The following is a 7,529-nucleotide window of genomic DNA, read 5'->3' as shown; positions in this document are numbered from 1 at the left end:
CCTGACTCAATTGCTCGCATCTCGTAAAAGCAATCATCGACCGGACTTGCACGCTACCGATCAAACAGTTCCTCGCGAGTTTTAATTGAAAACGCGAAGGCAGAAGAAGAAAGAAGGACGTTCGCGACGAACAAAAGGAGACGCTAAGGTAAACAGACGCTAATTGGAGCTCAACCGCCGATGTTTACCGGATTACCTGCGAAGCCGGCATCACTTGCCAGATGGCCTGCCTCGGCTAGGCGAAATCATGGGGGCTAGATTTCCCCATAGGCATAATAAAAATAGGGGTTCGGACCAGTTAGGACAGAGAGCGGTCTAACAAACGGCGCGGCGTGGACCTTCGACCCCCAGCTAGCTCGACATCAACATATATTGGATTATGTAGATACTTTGGGAGTCGTGAAGGGTACTCGTAACTCACGATAAGCTGTATACAGAGTGGATTCGAAAGAACAGAGTAGTCTGAATGAAGTCAGAATGCATAAAGCTTCCAAATGCTCGTTCATGCAGCAAAAAAAAAATGAATGAAGAAATTCAATCTTATTGATTCGCGATGAGGCTGCTTACATTCGCAGTCTCTACAATGAGCGATAGACAATCGATCGTTTCATTCAAACTACGCATCAATGAAATATCTAAGCTATAAATACAGTCAATATCAGAAACATTTTCGTAATAGAATTTAACGAATGTTTTAATTGATGGAGCTGTTTCAAGACTTGGAATTCTCTTTGTAACTTGGTTAAAATCGTGAAAGCGTTTAGAACTCTTGGACGGTAAATTAACCATATTTCTATTTCCCGTTCCGCTTACACGATAAGATCGCCAGCGCCGTGTTCACACTTTAAAGTTGTGCACACTTTAAAAAAGTATTTGCATCGACTATAGTAGCTCCGGAAACGCAAAGCCATTCCTACTTGTTTTTCCCTGTCGGCGCACGCGGCTCTATTTGCATAGATCTTCAGAGGCCGGAGGGGGTCCTGGTGCGGCCGAATTGAATTTGCAATATTATTTTGCTTCGAACACCCCACGTATCTCGTGAATTCCTGGCGCCGTTTGGCAAAACGACCTTTACGCCTTCCACACTGCCCCGAGCGACTGGTGGGGTATACGCGCGGTCCACGTATATTTTATTTATGGTACCGCGATACAGCAGACGATGAAAACCAAGGGAACACGGTGGGCCGGCCTCGTGGAATAGCCGCCCCGCTGACGGATAAAATGGAAGAGGGGCCCCGACGAAGTTTCCGTTGCGTGCAGATATACCGACGCGATGGGCGCGCTCTGCTCCACATTCGAAGCGGTCCGGGAATAAAACCGGTAAAAACAAAAAAAAAACCTGCCCACGATTATCGCCACTCTGCGGCTTACCACGAGTACGGCGATATCGTTACTTCCACGCACGTTTTAATGCGCCGCGGTGCAGCGCGGCTGCGAGATACGCCCGAATGCCCTTTATAAATTTTTTTTCTATGCTGACCGTTTGAGCATAATTAACGTTAAAACCGTTATATTTTAGAACGCGTCGCAAAAAATTTCCGATATCGCTTTTATGGCGTACAAGCGTACGTTTACGAAGCTGCACGGTGCGTTCGAGAGTCGTGATATCGCACGTCCGTTTTAAGTAAGCGGATAATAATCAAGCTTTTACAGCACATTCTGATATTCTTAATTAATATTAAACACATTGTCTGGTTATCCAAAAGACTAAACAGTTAATTTGATCTTCATTCACGCAACGTAATTTGCATGGAAAAGTTGTTGCATATTTTAGAATTTTCCCTGACATTTTTGGCGTACTCGTACCCGTTGCATTTGGTATTCATGACGTACGCGTACATACGCGTAGCTAATAAAGCGAAAAGTTACAATTTTCCAGTTAAAACTTCAGACAAATTGCATTTCTGATGCGTCATCATGAAGAATGCGGCAAAATTGATCCCTGCTGGGGAATTACCATTACGATCGTACATACGCGGGAAAGTTTACCACATCGTATTACTGTAAGTTTTACTTGCCTTGAAACTTTCTCAACTACAGTGTACCTGTCAGTTAATAAGATAGGTACGACGAACGTAAATACGATTACCATGACGTGTATGCAATTGCATTTGAGGATGACGTTTCTTTGTAAATTTTTTATGTTCACGCATAATATAATTTGTATAATATAAATCTATTCAATAGAATACCTCTTTCGAGATAGATAAAAATTGGTAAAGTCAGATACTAACCGTCAAATGTAATTGTTAATGATGTCTGTAGATATTATATATATATATATATATTTATTTGTCTTTTTTTTTAACGAACGGTAACAATCTCGGTGAGTCAGTCGTTTTCGTCAGAGAGACGAATAAAAAGCTCCAGTCGTGTGTCCTGTGAAAATAACTGCGAGAATTTTGTCGGAGACATATATTTGTAATTATTTCTAATAAAATAAATTATACATATATAACAGACAGGTATGTTTTTGTTTTAAAAAGATGTGTAATATTATACTTTTCTTTATTATATGTTAAAAGAAGTAGAAGTAATGCATTTACATTTTTTTTTAAATATCGAGAGCTCGTTGAAAAATTCCAATTTCTACTTGCGTCAGAAGCAATTGTACTCGTAACTTGTAATAAATCGGTGCAATATCAGAAAATTCCCTCTTAGCCTTATAAGTGTATTTACTCCCGCATTATATCCAGAGCGCAAAAAGGACGACAAATTCAACGCACGCGATTGCCGACCAATCGTTATCCCGCGCCCGACGAGGTGGTTAAGTGTGAACGCAATTACCGCCGTAACCACCTACGGTGGTATCGAATAACACGTATTAAGAGAGGCAGTAGGGAAAGGAAGAAGTCGTGAGAGAGAGAGAGAGAGAGAGAGAGAGAGAGAGAGAGAAGGAGGGAAAGAGAGGAGGAGATCGGCGCAAAAGGCCGGCACTAACGAGCAGGCCAGAGTATCGCCAGGTAACGCTTGCAAAGCAACCTCCTTAGTCGTTTCCTCCCCTACCATTCTTTCCCCTACTCTTTCTCTTTCTCTTATCCTTTCTTGCTCCAGTTTTCTATCCTTTGGCGCTATCTCTTTTCTGTTCTACCGTGCGAACGCGTTCATCTTCGGTCATTGATCGCAATCTCTCGCTAACGAGCTTACCGCCGGGTGCGAAAATCTTACCTGGGGCATTGCGGCCTCGACCTGTGGCTCCTCCGTTGCCATCGTCGTCGTCGTCGTCGTCGTCGTCGTCGTCGTCGTTGTCGCATCGTAGTTTACTTTTTCTACTTGTTTTTTCGCTCCTTGTTCCTCAGAGCGAGATTCCTTCAGCATCTACCTGCATTCTTGTTGATAATCGAACCAGCGGGGCCGCTGCTGCCGGCGCCGTTGGTCCAACAGTGAGAGCAACGCGATCTTTATTTACAGAATCGATCAACGAGGTAAACGCCATTTTCATTTATGTCTTACCGACCTGCAGGTGCAGCCGCGAGACTGGCGCTAATCGATCACGTTCGCTCTGGCATGCTAACTCCGCCCTTAATACGCGTTTTATATAATAATAGCCTGGATATCGCATTATATCCTCGACGCGTAATATAAACAATATTTCTCAACGTGCATTGCAATATGCGATACATTAAGGATTATACTTGTAATTACACGGAAGATCTTTCAGGAGTGATTGAAACAGCATTATTACCTACTCTTTTCATTACTACGTGGAAGTCGTTTCATTGCGTGATTTTTTTTATTTGTAGAATTACTATTTATTTGTAATCATTGCATGATACACGAGAGTATTATTTACGATCGGATATCAAATTTTTATCGTGTGTGAACGTAGAATTCTCAGATCGATATTAATCGATCGAAGATTACGCGTTATTTAATGCTCCTAATAACATGTTTCGATCTCTACGTGAATTACTATGTGTGAATCCTTCGAAGAGTTAGATCTCAAGAAACAACAGATGAATTACGTGAGAAGACAAGTAATTATTGCTTTGTCGGTTGCTTTGTTGAAATTGTCTTCTATTTTCTACCCTTTCTACATTGCATTACACATTATTTTGCACAGAGCCACAGAGTTTCGTGTCACAATCGATTGCATTTCCTGAAAAAGCGTCATAAGAACGCAATCAAATATACCGACCCTGGGGTTGCGTCTAATCACGGAAATGGCGATGTCACCGCCGACGGACGACCCCCCTAGGATCGGTTTCGACACTGAATTACATTGCCCCGAAATCTTAAGGGGGATGCCCGCGACACAATGTCGTGCACGCCCACGCAGATGGCGGCGCCCGGGGTGTAGTAGTTAATTTCCTCTGTCCAAACAACGCTAATCCCGGGTGACATGAGCCAACTGACGGCGAAAGCCATATACCCCTAAACACGGAGGATATGCATCGACGAAGAAATAATGTGGGCAAGAGCTAGAAAGCTAGTTTCGTACTCGAAAGAGGGAAGAGCTGCCACTATCAATTCTGCCTGTCTTATCCGTTCTCTCCATACGGGTTGTCTCCAGGTTAAACTCATTAACCCGCTTTCCGACGATCTTGCTTTCCTAAAGTACGAGTCTATGACTTATAGAGATTTATTAGTCACTTCTTGATGCATTGTCACCTAATTACAAACTATAGATACTTTGAATTTTAGATTTGGAATCTCGAATTCGCTCATTGTATATATTATACATATTATCGTTTATTATACACAATTAATATTAATATTAAATCTGAATTTATGTAATTTATCGCTTGCACTTATATATAACTTGTAATTTAAGCTAGTAAAAATTTATCTATATTCTTTCATAGCAAAATTCGTGATTTCACTTTAAGCCTTAATTGCAATAAGAACTATTCCACCTCCGTTCATCATTTATTAGGTCGTCACTTTATTAGTACCCTTTCTTCCCTACCAGGGAATATATACATCGTAAACGGATTTATAGAACGTCGGTGTGACACGCCGTCATCCCATTGCGGATCATCGTAAGCCTATTTGTTTAGGATCCGAACAGGCATGAGCTTAGATCGTCGCCTAATTGTCTGACTGATGCAGCCTGCAACCTGACGTTGCGATTGGCCGGCTCCGCCTTTACCCTCGTCCTTCCCGACCACTTTCCGTGACGCGTCACTTTTGTTAGCGTCGTGAGAAGCAGATGCACTAACGCCGAGCCGTACGCGACGGTATTTACTTTACTAACAAGGCGAAAGTAGACTCTTTCTAGAAACCGTACTGATAGAGAGGACACGAAAGTGAAGGGAGGATGCGGAACGGCCGAGAGAATGAAAGAGGGAAAGCTGGGGAGAAGCTGAGTGATGGGTCCACTCTAAATATATATCTTCGCGCCGGTTGTACGAGAAAGTGACGAGGGGAAGGAAATATCCCTCGTTTCATGACGATGAGGGAAAAACGATGCCACCTGCTCCCCCGGCCACGCGCGCTTTTAATTAATAGGCACGAAAAAGCGACGTTTAGTAAACTACGTGGGCCGGACGTTACTATGATCATCACTGGCGTCGAGCCGCGTCGTGAGAAGTTAATTGAGCCGAAGGATTAATTAGGTAGTAAGATAGTCTAGTGTGAGGAGAGATGGATAGCGTTCGAGGTAACTTCGTGAGAGACTCATGTCAGTGTATCGGACTTGTTGTCATGTTGCGCTTCAAACTGACACTTGACATCTCCACTATGCGTACCATTTTTATTCCTAGACAGTGATATATCAAGCTAGCTCCTTGATCCTGTCAATTTTACTAAAGCATACACGATCTTCTTTCACGTGTTCATCGACCGCAGGTACTCGGCATGTTGTGGTTGCGGCGATCACGGTGCACATGCCGAAGCTGACGTTACTTGTCAATGGATATTATCGAACATCCTACGGGATTAATTGATCGTGTGTCTAACCACGATCGTCTATCCGTCCGTTATCTGTCAGACGATCGACGCGAGATCGATGGATCTCGCCATCTTGACTCGTTTAATACAGGTTGATCTCGTGTAAGATGCACTCGCAGACCGCAGTACGACATGATTTACCCTCGACGATAAAACGAACGTGCGCGAACGTATTTTCAACATGGGTCAATTTACATATGAATCCGATTAACTTCAATGAAATAATTTGCCGGCAATCGGATCCAAAATTCATTACGCGATTAATTAAACTCAAACGAAATCAAGTCATTAACCGAGTTTGTTTCAACCCGAATGTCGAAACGTTGCCGCAGCGACGTTCAATACAAACAATTTACGGCCGACGCATTTGCATACACACGCGAGAATTTTGTCGTTGTGAAAATGCACCCGGTCGCGGCGGTAAGTGGAAGCTTCGCTGTGCGAGGAAAATTCAAAAGTAAATAAAAGTTTGCTTCATTAAGGACTAGTTACCATGAAGACATTGAACTGACGTACCATCTTCCTCCGACTTCTCTCCCTCTCTGCGCACTTCGTACCAGCATCGTTCCAGTTGGTAAACTCTCGTCTCTTCTTGGCGAAGAAGAAGAAAAAAAGAAAGAAACGTGAAGAAATTCTCGAGTCGGAAAGTTCCGCTGCTTACGGCACACGGTGACCCGGCTCGAAATTACAGTTGAACTCGGGTAGGGTAAAAAATCAAGAGATTTACCTCCGCCTCCGAAATCATGCTGCCGATCTTTTAATCGATATACTTGGGAAACGGGTCCGTTCTAATCGGTCATCAACCTGGCAAGAGGTATCCACCGTAATTAATTCCTTAATCATAAAACTTTCTCAAGAGTGCTTACGTCTGAAGCGGTTTCGCGTCTCTGTTGGAGTTTCTGCTCCGCCTCTCGAATGTCAGCGATTCTCTGGAAACGCGCACAGGCGACGATGCGTCGTGAACGAACGCTCACATGGCACGGTTTCGTTGAACTTCGTGCTTGTTCTCTCCTCTCTCTCTCTCTCTCTCTCTCTTCTTCTTCTTCTTCTTCTTCTGTCTCGCCTCTTTAAACCTCATTATCTTCTGCAAACAACGCTAAATGACGATGGTAAAACAGATATTTATTAATGGCATTCATTGTGCCTCGCCTGTATGATAGGAACGAAAGATAATGAAATAATTATTCCCATTCTTCCGATTCATTTCATCATAAAGACATCTTTGTCATTTATTTAATACTAGCAAGTGGCGATTTTTAAAAGACACATCAAAGACCAAATGAAATTACAGTCATGTTCGTTCCATTCGCTTATCTCGAGTCTAATAATCGTCAACGATTCGCATAACGAAATATTTCTTTTAATCTGCCCGATAAACCCGACGGAATCGCTTTACGATTGGCGGCGTAACACGCCACGTTCGCACACTTAGATGCTTGTTGCCGCTCACTAAAAGGAGTTACTAAATTTAAACCGCTCCGTCGGCCGTTTCTCAAGTTTGCACGCTTGTCTGCCGTCCGTGAGTCGTGCTCTGACGGACCAGATAATTGTCCGCTGTCGGATTAGCGAATATCGTTTCCAGGGTTCATCCCCGTTCCGCTTGCCAATTATCTTCTTTTCGCCCCCTCATCCTCTGT

General features: G+C 43.2%; 1 protein-coding gene across 3 annotated transcripts in view; it reads left to right on the top strand.

Moving 5' to 3' along the window:
- The window catches only part of LOC108745839 (discoidin domain-containing receptor 2-like), a 103,406-nt gene that overhangs the window by 41,837 nt on the left and 54,040 nt on the right, over positions 1–7,529 (top strand). The window contains exon 1 of one of the 3 annotated variants that reach the window (XM_018482232.1): positions 6,694–6,706. The exons of the other annotated variants lie outside the window; for them this stretch is intronic. The gene's annotated coding sequence lies outside the window, so the exon portion shown is untranslated. Of the gene's footprint in view, positions 1–6,693; positions 6,707–7,529 lie in introns of those variants that run through there. 3 annotated transcript variants of the gene reach the window in all.

The sequence above is a fragment of the Trachymyrmex septentrionalis genome, unplaced genomic scaffold, assembly GCF_001594115.1.
Source record: "Trachymyrmex septentrionalis isolate Tsep2-gDNA-1 unplaced genomic scaffold, Tsep1.0 scaffold15, whole genome shotgun sequence".
Classification (NCBI taxonomy): Eukaryota; Metazoa; Arthropoda; class Insecta; order Hymenoptera; family Formicidae; genus Trachymyrmex; species Trachymyrmex septentrionalis.
Note: the sequence above shows the minus strand (reverse complement) of the source record. Positions and strands in the feature narration are given on the sequence as shown.